Here is a 13,458-nt window from a genome sequence, read left to right on the forward strand (position 1 = left end):
TCTCTTTGTGCCTATGTGAATCTGTATGTCTGTGTGTCTGTCTGTGGGCATGTGTGTCTTTGTGGATATGTCTCTCTGGGTGTGTCTGTGTGCCTGCGTGTCTCTTTGTGTGAGTGTGCACCAGGGGAGATGGGACGAGGGTTTTCCTGAAGACTTGTGCTTGGTGCTTGGCCAAGCTGTCTCCATTGTCACGTCAACTAAATGTTTCCAGCCTCCACGCCCAGAAGCCTCCGGAACACGCGGTATCCTCGCTGGCTTGGGGGACTGGGCCAGACTCCCACACCACTCGGCAGAGCTTGAGCCCCCTTTTCAGCTGCCAAGTGTAAAAATAAGCAAACACAAACCTGCTGACCCCAGGCGGCCCCCTCTTCTGGAGTGTCCCGTGTCTGGGCTTTGATCTGGTACCAAGACCCCAAGGACTTGTTATTCCAAACAGCGAGCTGCATGTCTGTGCTCTGGGCCTGAACTTTTCTGGTTTTGGGAAAATACCACCGTCCATGGAGGCCCTTTGATGAATGTCTCTGCGGCCAGTGGTGCTGTTCACCACGGATGAAAAGACCTTTCAGCGCACTGCTGGGAGGCCCCCACCCCCTACGAGGCCCACCCCTGGGTGTGGTGTGGCACCAGGAGGGCCTGTGGCCTACTGTCCCTCAGTCCGGGGGACCTTGCACCAGGGCCTCCCCTCTCTGAACCTCATCCACCTGTAGAATGAGACTCTTTGGGTGTCCTCAGTGGCCTTGTGGGGGTCAGGGAGCTCCCCTGAAGGTGAAGGACAAACAAACAACCAGGTGTGATGCCCCAACTGGACTGGTCATTGCTGGGGAGCCTTCCCTGGGGGGTCACACTAGGGCTGGGGGTGCCGGCAACACAGCCAGAGCCAGTGGCTATCAAGTCGGCTGTGACTCAGCGGCCGTGCTCTGCAGGGAGCTCATTGGCTGGTTTGAGAAGCAGGTGGCCAGGCCTTGCTTCCTTGTCTGTCTTTGTCTGGAGGCTCCGCTGAACCCCGTCCAGCATCACAGCAGCACTCAGGCCTCCCAGGACAAGTGGTGGCTGAACGTGAGGCACATTGGCTGGGAATCGAACCTGGTCTCCTGTAGGGGCGGTGAGAAGGCTACCCCTCAGCCCCCAACCTCAAACCCAACCTGCTGCCCTTGAGTCAATTCAACTCATAAGATGGGGTAGACCTGTCCCACAGGGTCTCCAAGGCTGTCAATCTTCACAGAAAAAAAGCCGAAACCACACCCACTGCCATGGAGTCCATTCTGACCCACAGCGCCCCTAGAGGACAGAGTGGAACTGCCTACAGAGTTTCCAAGGCTCTAAAGCTTTATGGAAACACTTGACACATTTTTCTACTGACCCACCTCTGCCCCCTCTGCTGTTAGATTGGTTCTGACTCAGGGTGGCCCTGCGTGACAGGGTGGAACTGGGCTCCGCTGGGGTCTCAGTGGCTGATTTCTCAGAAGTAACTCACCAGGCCTTCCTTCCAAGGCGCCTCTGGGTGGACGCAAACCTTTAACTTTTCTGTTAATAGCTGAGAACTTAATGGTTCGCACCACCGAGGGACTCTGGCAGACGCTTGCTATCTGGTGTTATGGAGGTGGTGGCCAGCTAGAGAGGTGCGCCCCCTGCTGGCAGAAGCACACTCACTGCACAGCTGGACGGAAGGACTGAGCAGAAACACAGATGCCCCTTACTCGGGGGCTGCAAGCCTGCCCCAGGTGCAAGGCCAGGTTTCAGGGCCCCACATTCCTGTGTGGAGCTTGGTGCTCTTACTAGGGTGCAGCCTGCAGTGTGTTATCCATGGTGGCCCTGCCTGGGTTCCTGAGGCTGAGAGTGCGTGAACGGGAAATCCCCACGCTCTCTCCTGTGAGGAGGAGGGTGGAGGCATGGGCCGCACCCTTTCCTTGGCAAATGGCTCCTCCAGGCACACGGGGCCCCTTGGCCCAGTGGTGACCTCACATCCCGGGAACGGCAGATCTCACACTGGAGACAGTGTTTCCCCAGAAAGCAGCCTGACATGCCGGGGCAGGTGGCAGTGCTGAGGGTCAAGAGGCAAAGGCCCGTCAGTCATCCGCCTCAATAATTAGCTTCTCAGGCAGCCTGGAAAAATCTCCACCAATGCTCCCAAGCGTCTGCCCACCAGCTCTTACTGGGCAAGGGCAGGAGCTCTGCAGCCAGGCTCCCCCCACCCTCCTCCTGCACTGCCCAGTGTCTACAGGGGTGCACTGTGTGTGCATAGCACCACTGGCCCAAGTGTGTCTCCAGGAACCCAGCCCAGGTGGGAGCCACAGGTCCACACCCACTCCAAGCCATGTGGGGTTGGGACATACTTACAAAAAGAAATTAAGCAACTTAATTAACAGGCATAAAGTCACATGCCACCCCATCTGTCAGTGTGTCGTACCGTGGTGACTCGAGTGTTGCTGTGACCCTGGAATCTATGCCTCCGGTATTTCAAGCACCAGCAGGCCTGCCTGTGGTGGACAGGCTTCATGAAGCTTCCAGACTAAGACCTAAGACTAGGGAGGAAGGCCTGCAGATTTGTTTCTGGACATCAGACAATGAGAACCTGCGGCTCCAACAGAACACGCCCCACTCACGTATTTGGACATGTCATCAGCCTGGAGGAAGACGTCATGTTCAGTGAAGCAGGAGGTCAGTGCGGGTGAGCGAGACCCTCATAGAGATGGACTGGCCCTGCAGCTGCAACAATGGACTGGAAAATGTCAGTGAGCCTGAGGGTGACGAGGGCTGGGCAGCAATTTTTTTGTTGTGCATAAGGTCACCGTGAGTCGGAGTCAACCAGATAATAGCTATTTATCTACAGTCTTTATGAAAGAGGATTGTGTACACACACGCACACATATGTACGTCAAGTAATGAGAAACAGGACAGGAAAGGCCATTCCACAGAGAATTCCCTCTCCTTCAAGGATCCATGCACTGGCACCACCACCCTCCCTCCACCAGACATGGGTGTCTGACCGCACACCTGTGCTGCACTAAATGCTCATGAGACCTAGGATCAGCCCAGCCAGGCAGGAGCCACCAGGAGACCCCCGTGACTGCCCAGCCAGGCAGGAGCCGTCTCCTCATTTTATGAATGAGGTAACGGAGTCCTCAAAGCCTCCAGCCACCATCTAAGGGGTGGGAGAGGTGGAATTGAAGCTGGGTTGGCTGGGGTTCTGAGCTATTCCTGCCAGGGTCTCAAACCAGTTTGAAATGGTTTGCATATGGCTGATACAGTGAAATCAGTATAGATCTTAATTTTTCAAATTTGGGTCAAACTGAATAGTAACCAGAACGGGAAAAGTTATGAGTTGAGGCCCTGGAACGGTAGACTCAAAAGAGGCACAGTGACCCCTTGTGGGAGCCTGATGTAGAAAACTGCAGTATTGCCAGGACTGTGGAGAGAACAACACACATGCAAAGCGGTATAGTCAGCCACCATCTTTGAGCAGAGCACCGTTGTTTCCGACTCTGCCTGTCAGGACCTTTGGTTGCTATGCAACACATATGCTGCCCTTGTTTTCTAAGAGGGAGATTAAGTTTTTATCAGGGCAATGACCTATACTTTGTCCTGTTCCAGTTATACTTCTGGTTCATCCACATTTTACAAATTCAGGTCTACTCCGAATTTGACAAAACTGGGAGAACCAGTTTGAAGCCCCAATTCCTGCCTCCTCAAAGCTGAACAGGAAGCTACCTGGATGCTGAGGTGCCCCTCACCTTGCTCATGGCTCCCTCTGCTCTCAGGGTCCTGTGCGTGGGGCCCTCAAGGTGGTCCATGGTGCAGGAAAGCTGTGCTTTGCTCTGGGTCAGCCTGCCCCTCCCTTGCTTATCTCACTCTGGGCAAAGCTGTGAGCCTCACAAATCTAGAAGACCCATATTTTATTTGCTTGGCTTTGTTGGGGATGTTTGAGGGGTGAGCTAGCGTGCCCTTGTCCACCTCTCCCACTGAGTTAGAGCCCCTTGTCCACCTCCCCGCTAGGCTAGTGTCCCTCTGTCCACTTCCCCCACGGGGCTAGCACTCCTCTGTCCACCTCCCCCATGGAGTTAGCACCCCTCTGTCCACCTCCCCCACGGGGCTAGCACCCCTCTGTCCACCTCCCCCATGGAGTTAGCACCCCTCTGTCCACCTCCTCCATGGGGCTTGATATTTGGCCAGTTGCCCAGCCTCTCTGTGCCTCAAATTCTTCATCTCTAAAAGAGGGTCAGTACCAGTACCCACCTCAGCGTAGTCATGAGATCAAATGAGCTAATTCACGTCAAGGGCTTAGAACTGTGCCTTATACATAAGTGTTCTATGAACCTTCACCTTTTCTCTTCCTTTCCCACCAGGCTGTTTTTCCTTCAGGGGAGGGTATGGATCTGGGGATTGGGGACCTCTGGAATTGACTAGTCGGTCTCTGAGCTGGGAGAGATTCCAGCCTCCACAAGGACCAATTTCAGCACTTCTGGACAGTTCCTGATATGACCAGATCCGTTTTTCTTTGGACATTGGAACAGAAGCCCCCTACTCAACTGAGTCCCCTAACACTCTGTGGCTCATAAGTTCCTGTCTCCTTGAGGGTCTTGCCATGGTCCCATATTCTCTATGTCCATTGGGGGTATGACCAACTATTGAACCTGCTTCCTTTCTGTCTTCCTGGAGGTAGAGAAGATGATCATCCATCCATCCATCTGGGTTTACTCATAATTACAGGCTGACAGAATGTCCTAGAATCATGGAGAGCACCTCGGTGAGTTTTAAAACCACACACATGGCCAGAAAGGTCAGCTCTGGCTGGTAACTAGACATGAGTTGCTGTGCAAGGAGACCCTGGGGCTCTTGCCAGCTAATGCCATGGCTTTAGGGCTGCTTTTCCTATAAATCTTGAGCCTGCCCATTTCCTCTCCTCCCACCAAGAGATGGAGGGCTTAGCCTGCTTGTCCATGAGCATTAGAATGGAAAAGATAAATACAGAGAAAACTCTAAAGTCTCCAAGGCAGAGGGCCCTCACTGGCCCTGCTGTCTGTGGTTTTTCTCTTTCCTTTATAAGGGAACTGTGACTCTAGTCACCACAGCTGTATTGGGGTGGTGGGTGCTGAGCTGGGGGTGGCAGACACAACTTTTGGGCCCACCGCTCCACTCGGGATGAATGCCAGCCTTGTTTCTGGGAAGTGAGCTTTCTGGACTTCTTTGGGGTCTTGGCCACGAGTGTCAGCCAGCGGGTGGGCAGGGCAGTGGGCTGGCTGGATTGGCAGTGCAGGACATCTGCCAGTGACAACCAAATGGCAGGAGCATCCAGGAAAACAGGTACAAAGTGGAAATTGCTGGAGTGGGCATGTACCGGCTAGAAAGCATTGGGCTGCAAGTAACAGAAAAGGCAAATCAACCAGCCCTATCCAAGAGAAGTCTCTAAGACAGGTGGATTTCAAGGTCACCGACTCAACAGCACACAACAAAAACAACAACAATGATTCCATCAAGGACTCAGCTTCTTCCCACCTCTGCCTTCAGCAGAGTCAGCCTTATTCCAAAGCCAGCTCTCCAATGGCTGTTGTAGTTCCAGCCTTCACATCCAAACACTGCCCCAGATGGGCTTGCAAATGTGGCTGCCCCTGCTCTGTCCTGCATCTGCCTCCTGACGTGAGTTCTCCCCTCAGAGGTGTACACACCTGAGCTGGTGTGGCCACTGCAGCTTCAGCCCTGCATTCCCCATTCTGCTCACACAGGCACGACTTCACTGGGAGTGGAGGCCTGTCCTTCTAGATGACTCCTGGTAACTCATTCTTACTATGGTTAGTGGCTGACGTCCTACCAGGGACTTCCGCAAACACTGCTGTGATGCTGTCGGCACGCAGGCCTGACCCAGGATCTGAGGCACGACCCAAAACAACCCTGCCCAGGTTCACAATCCCCTCCACATTCCTCTGTGTGAGACCAGGGCCAGAGGGCATCTGTGCTTGGTTTGGTTCCCACCGAGTGACAGGGGGTGGGCTCACCTGTGGGTTTCCAAATTCCATGGCTCCAGAGTGGTGCCCTGGGGGCTCTGGCACCCCAGTTTGAGAAGCTAGGTCTGTGCTGCTGGGTTCTCTCAAGGGTGGCCAGGATTCCTCCCTGCCCTGCCCTCCTGGCCTGGGGTCTGTGCGCAAGAGCCTGCATAGCAGGGCTGGGAATGAATTCGGAGACCCCTCTGGGCTGCACTTTCAGCTCAGAGATCCTAAAAGGGTGTTTGAGGGTGGGCAGAGCGCGCGACACCTGGGTCTTAGTCCTACGCCTCCTGAGTCCCAGGGAACAGCTGCCCTCAGGGCCACACTGCCCCCAGGGGCCGAGGAGGAGGAGCAGAGCTCGGTGGTGTGGCTGGGAGGACAGGGAGCAGGAGTTTCCATCAGGATGAGCCCACAGGGGATAGACTCTGTTTCTCTGCCGTGTCTCCAAATGTTCAGTAATATGGTGGCTTCTAAGTGCCAGTCACATCCTGTGAAATGGACCGTTTTATAAAGGTTAACTGAGAATACCAGTCAGGTGCTCAGCTCTTTCACGGCGCCCCCAGCGCCCCGCTCCCTCAGCCGGCAGATCCTGGGCTGAAGCCCCGGGCCCCTAAGTCTGCAGGGGCGGGGCGGGGCCTGGGCTGCCGGGCGGGGCGGGGCGGGGCGCAGGGGCTGGACTGAGGCGGGGCCTGGGCTACAGGGTGGGGCCTGGGCTGCGGGGCGGGGCCTGGGTTACCGGGGGGCAGGGCCTGGGCTGCGGGGTGGAGCCTGGGCTGCGGGGCGGGGCTTGGTTGGAAGGGATGGGGCGGGGTCTGAATGGGCAGTGCCTGGACAGGACCTAGGCCATAGGGCAGGGCTAAATCAGGGCATGGGTGGGGCTTGGGCCGTGGGGCGGGCCTTCTGCGCAGCCTCAGCTCGGCGAGGCCCCTATCCCCGGCGCTCTGCTTCCATCTGGTGGCGGTAGGCGGCTGTGCGCCCTGCCGGACTCCGCTCAGGTGAAGCGAGGACATCAGCTTTAGGGCATCCTGGGCGGCGACAAGGGTCGGTGGGGAGACCTTGAAGGGAAGAGGCCTCGCAAAGCCGGTCCTGAGCCCACTTGTCTCCTTTAAGGTGGGGAAACGCGCGGCTGCAGCACTGCCATGCTCCGTCCTCTCGTGCGGTGCACTCCTTCAAGGACCTCCTGTATGCCGCTAACTGTTCCAGAGAAGGCTATGGGTGGGACCACTGTCCTAGGGGACCAGGTGCGTGAACAAGCAAACAACATAAGGAATGCACCCTGATACCCTAAATCATAATACGGTAGATTCCCCAGAGCACAAAGGGGGGTTGAAAATAAAACCAAGCTGAAGACAGAGAAGGCAGGGGCTGTTGCTGTGGGGCTGCTGGCTTAGATAGGGTAGTCTGGGGAGGCTTCCTGGAAGAGGTGACCTTTGAGTGGAGCCAGTCAGCTGGGATCTGCCCCAGGATAGCTCCAGGTGGGAGAGAGAGCAGCTGGCCTTAGGGTGGGGCCGGGGCCTATTGAAGGTGGAGGCGGGTGATAAGGGTGGAGGGAAAGCTGGGGGTGGGCAGATAGGAGGGTCTAATGCCCACGGGGCACTAGGGTAGGGCGTATGGAGAAGCCTGGCCGGTGGGGGCCTAGAAGGGGCATGGCATGATGTCATCGTGTAATTTCAGAGTCCCCTTTGCCTGCAGCTTTGCCTGCAGGAGAACAGCTGGGATCCAGTTTCTGTAACAAGAAAAGTATTAGAATTGTAGGGTTGTATCTAACCTGCAGAGGAGCCCTGTGGTGTAGTGGTTAAAGTGCTCAGTTATGAACCAGAAGGTCAGCAGTTTGAACACACAAGCCGCTCCATGGGAGAAAGATGTGTCAGTCTGCTTCCCTGAAGATTTATAGCCTCGGAAACCCTATGGGGCAGTTCCACCCTGTCTACAGGTCAACATCATTGTGACAAGCACGGACACACAAAAGAGAGAAAATAGGGTTTCACTTCATCCTCCCTCCTGACGACACTGTGTGTTGCTCAAAGGCATGGCTGCATCTTGTTCTTCCCAACAGCTTAACCCTGGCTGGGCGTGGCCTGGAGCAGGTTAGGAATGTCAGCAGAGGGTCATCTGAGTCCTGAACGCTTGAATCCATGGATCTCTGAAGTGCAGCTTAGACGTCAGTACCCAGTACCCAGAGAGTTCAGGAGCTGCTCGTGGGAGTGGGTTTGTTTTGGCAAACAGCCTTGGTTGCCAGCTTGCTGTAACTCTGAAGTTACTGAGGTTCCTTCGTTCCATCCAGTGCAGATGGCCAAAGGATGAGCTGTGGGGGTGCGACCGCCCCCCTCCCCACTCTTGAGTGACTGTCTTGCTGTCTCTTGAAGTAACTCTCATCTGCACTCCAAGTCTCAGACCAAAGGCTTTGTGAGGATGGCTGAAAGTCATGAATCCCCAGATTAAAAAACATAGCAACCGACAGGGTGTCCAAGGCTGTAACTCTTTACAGAAATCGATTGCCTCCTCTTCCTTCTACAGAGCAGCTAGTGGGTTTGAGCCTGTGACCTTCTGGTTGGCAGCCAAATGCCTAAACCACTGTGCCACTGGAGCTCCTCATAGTAGTCCCTGTGCAGGTTAAATAAGATGAATGCCTGCACAGACACATTGTAGTGACACAGCAGAAAATTAAGACAAAGAGATGATTTTTTTTTTTTTAATAGCTAAAATCTTTCACTTTTGGTCAACAGGAAGTAAAAGAAGTCAGATTTACCCACATGCCTGAAGTAACCATAAAACAAACAAGCTTTCAAGAAACATGACATCAGGTGACCACAGATGGTGGTCCCTAAAGATGGGAAAATACACAATTGAACACAGCAGCATGGTGGGGGCCAGAGGCTGGCTGGATGTTGTTGAATGATGTGCAGCTCGTACTCCACCCTAGGTCTGTGTGCCCCGGGTCTGTGTGTCCCGGGTCTGTGTGCCCCGGGTCTGTGTGCAGCACTTCCTTTCTGTTCTAGAAGCATAAAACATTGCATGCAGAAGCAGCAATGACAGCAGACGTGCCGTCATGAATGATGCAAGTGGGAACACAGTGGAACACGTCCTTAAAGTACTGAGAGGGGAAGACACCCATGAATTTACAATTCTGATGCAGAAAAATTACCTTTCAAAGATAAAGATGAAATACAAAAGCTGCTCCACAAGAAACGGTAAAGAAAGTCCTTCATGCAGAAGGAAAATGATACCAGCTGGGACTATGGGTCGACTTAGAGCCAAGAGCACAACCAATGGTGAATACCGGGGTGAGTGTTTAAGATTTCTAACTCTTTAAATCTCATCAAGAGATACTCTTTAAACAAAAATAATATTCTACAGTTACAGCAATAACACAAAGGTCGGGAGGGAAGAAATTGACGTCTGCTATCGTAAAGTTGGAGCTCTGGTAGCATAGTGCCTAAGGCACTTGACTGCTAACCAGAAGGCTGGCTGTTCAAACCCACCAGCCACTCCTCGGAAGGAAGGTCGGACAATCTACTTCTGTAGTGATACTGCCTCGGAAACCCAAGGAGGGGTCGCTATGAGTCAGGTCCGACTCGATGGCACGTAACAACAACATCGTAAAGTTATTATACTGAAAGAGAAGTGACCTAATACCACTGGAAGGTAGATTGTGATAAGAAAAGCTGTATGTCCTATCAAATCTAAAGTAATCACTAAAATAACAAATCAAAGAGTTACGGCTAATAAGCCAAAAAGGTAATAAATAGAACCCTAAATATACTCAATCCAAAGGAAGGAAGACAAATAGGTGAAAGGAACAAAGAAAAAAGGTGAGAATTGGAAACAAACACAAGGAGGTGGACTCACACCTAACCCACCAACAAACATGTTAACTGCGGCCCCCAAAACATGTGCTGTAAATCTTAACCCTGTTATCTGTGGTTATGATCCCATTTGGAAGGGAGTATTCTTTGTTATGTTAATGAGACAGGATTAGTGTAGAGTGGGTCATAAGTCAATCTCTTTGGGGATCTAAAAGAAATTAATCCAGAAAGCTAGAGAAGAGGGGGTGGTGTAGGGAGGTAGATGCCAGCCACGTGGAGATCTCCAAGGAGCCAGTGTACAGCAGCTGAAGGGACAAGGACTTTAACCCAGATCCCACAGACAGAAAGCATTCCCCTGGGGCTGGCTCCTTGAATTCAGACTTCCAGCTGCTAAACTGTGAGAGAATAAATTTCTGTTTGTTAAAGCCATACACAGACCACACACTCATGATGTTCTTGTTACAGCAGCCCACAATAACAGTGGGCAGTTAACATTCTAAATACTCCAATTAAAGGGTAGAGATTCTCAGAGTAGATTGGGGGTGGGGGAAGCAAGATCCAGTTATTTGGTGCTAGAAGAAACACACTTTAAATACAAAGTAAAAGTAGATTAAAAGTAAAAAAAAAAAAAAAAAACTAGGGAGAAATACACCATGCTCACAGTAACTAAGAGAAAATGAGAGGGAGTACATTGATGCCAGAGAAAGTAGATTTCAGGGTCAAAACTGTTGCCAAGGTAAAGGTTACTTCACAACAAAGTAGGCAATGAGTCAAGAACTGTTAACCTGGTCAATGACCTTCAGCACATAGGAAGCCAACACTGACAGAATTTCAAGGAGAAACAGAGAAATCTCCAGTTCTGGTTGCAGTTTCAATATTCCTCTTTCAATAATAGAACAAGTAGACAGAAAATCAGTAAGCATGGAGAATATGTGGGCCACACTATTGACGACCTTGATTCAGGTGACATTTATAAAATGACGCACCAACAGCAGCATGCACATCTTTTTCCAGTGAATATTTATGATGCACTGAGGAAGGAAATGTATTAACCAGGACAGTCCCTTTTTCCTGGTCACAAGGCCACAGTCGATACTCTCCCCAACCACCATCCATTTTCTCTCCCTTTGCTCCTAGTGGGTTGGGTTCTATTCTTGGCAGCATGACCCAAACTCGATTCCTGGAGCGTCTGAGTCCTTGGTGACCCTATAGAATGGGTTTGCATTTTCCCCTTTGGACGTGGTAGCATCCAGAAGGCCCCAGGGAGTACTTTGGCTTCATCCACTTTCCTCCAAGCGTAGCTGGGTGGCAGCGACCCTGCTTTCCTTCATCAACAGGACCCCAAGTCAGTATCTTTTATGTTGTCTGCATTTTCATCACCACCTGGATACCTGAATCTCCAATGCCACGCCCTACTGTTCTGTCCCTGGGTAGCAGTGTTTCTCCCTGGGAGCTGTGCTAGAGAGGCTCCATGCCACAGGCTTCCAGACCTAGAGTGGCTTACACTAGATGTTGTTGTTAGGTGCCATCTAGTTGATTCTGACTCAAAGACCCCATGTACAACAGAATGAAATGCTGCCTGGTCCTGCGCCATCCTCACAATCCTTGCCATACTTGAGCCCATCATTGCAGCCACTGTGTCAATCCATCTCATTGAGGGTTTGACCCTTTGTCAGTGACCCTCTACTTTACCAAGCATGATGTCCTTCTCCAGGGACTGGTCCCTCCTGATAACAGGGCCAAAGGACCTGAGACAAAGTCTCACCATCCTCACATCTAAGGAGCATTCTGGCTGTGTTTCTTTCAAGATAAATATGGTCATTCATCTGGCAGTCAATGGTGGATTCTATATTTTTCACCAACACCATAATTCAAATGCATCAGTGCTTCTTTAGACCCTAACCCTAACCCTAACCCTAACCCTAACCCTTATTCACTGCCCAGCTTCTGCATGCCAATGAGGTCATTAAACTAAGTAGGCAGACGCTGCTCCAAGGCTGACATGCAGCTGTCACCGCATGTACTCCTTCTGTCTTGTTGCTCTGCTGTCCTCAACAAATGGCTCTCATCCCATGGTCTGAGACAGATGCTGTGGTTTCTGTAGTGAGGTAGATGTAAAGGAGAGAAGGGTCAGGGGAATTCATGCTCCTTCCGTTCAAGGATGGGACCCAGAAGTTGCCCACACAACTTCTGCTCACTGCTCTTTAGTCAGACACAGTCAAGTCTCCCTCAGGCGTCTCTCTGTCTCTCTCCCTCTCTCCCTCTGCATCATGGTGCTTCACCTGAGAGCTTTCCTCCTCCTGGGTTAGGTATCAGTGTCCGCTAGAATGTGCTCCTTTCTCTGGCAGCTTCCTTGAGAGCTGTTGGTTCCTGCTGCTTTTCCTAGATTCATCTAACACAGCCTAGGAGTCCCTGGGTGGTGCAAATGTTAACACTCTCAGCTGTTAAACACAAGGTTGGAGGTGTGAGTCTTCCCAGAGGTGCCTTGGAAGAAAGGCCTGGCAATCTGCTTCTGAAAAGCCAGACTTTGTAAACCCTGTGGAGCACTGCATGGGGTCGTCATGTTTTGGAATTGATTTGATGGACACACCTGATTAGCATGAGCCCAGCATCTCATTTTCCCTTGTCTTCTGCCTCATCTCACTCCTAGACCTTAGGATGTACCTCTTCTCCAGCCCTGTCCATTCTTCCGTTAGCTTTTCAGTCCCTTTTGGCTACTGTTCCAATGGCTGTTCTTGTTGGGTGCTGTTGAGTTAATTCCGACTCATGGCAACTCCACAGGACAGAGTAGACCTGCCCATAGGTTTTCCTGGGCTGTAATCTTTATGGGAGCAGATCACCACATCTTTCTCCCACAGAGAAGCTGCCAACCTTTTGGTGAGCATCCAAGAGCTTAACCCAGTACATCCCCAAGGCCCCTAGTTGCAAAAAGTTCTATGGTACAGGTCTTTGTCTTTTTAAAACTCTTTATTGAAGAGCAGCAGCCAGGGATCCAGGTAAGGGGAGGGACCCAGGCCCCACCCCCACCACCCGGGGAAGCAGGGGAAAGCGAAGCCAGGGAGATGGAAGAGCAAAGCAGTGTCAGGGATCCAGGAAAGGGGAGGGCAGAGAGGTTTCGAACAGCCAAGGGAGACAAACTTGTCTGTCAGTTTGTCATACTTTTGTGGCTTGTGTGTTGCCGTGAGGCTTGAGGCTGTGCCACCGGTGTTTCAAGTGCTGACAGGATTGCACATGGTACACAGGTTTCAATGCAGCTTACAAACTGAGACAGACTAGGAAGAAAGAAGAGGCAATCCACTTCTCAAAGAACTGGCCAAGGAAAACCTTATGAATAGCAGAGAAACACTGTCTGACACATTACTGAGCAACTTTATGAATAGCCCAGAAACATTATCCAATGCAGTGCAGGAGGATGAGCCCTTTAGGTCACAAGGCTTTCAAAATATGACTAGGAAAGAGCTGCATCATCAGAGTAAGAGCAACCTTACTGATACAGATAAAGTATAGCTTTTGAGACCTCCATTTGCTGACATTGTACAACTCAAACTGAGGAGAAACAGCTACAAATATCCATTAATAATAGGAACATGGAATGTACAAAGTATGAATCTAGGAAAATTGGAAGTTGTCAAAAATGAAATGGAACACATAAAGATTGATATCCTAGGCGTTAG

Source organism: Orycteropus afer, unplaced genomic scaffold (genome assembly GCF_000298275.1).
Source record: "Orycteropus afer afer isolate SDZICR_OR568_19922 unplaced genomic scaffold, OryAfe1.0 scaffold00006, whole genome shotgun sequence".
Classification (NCBI taxonomy): domain Eukaryota; kingdom Metazoa; phylum Chordata; class Mammalia; order Tubulidentata; family Orycteropodidae; genus Orycteropus; species Orycteropus afer.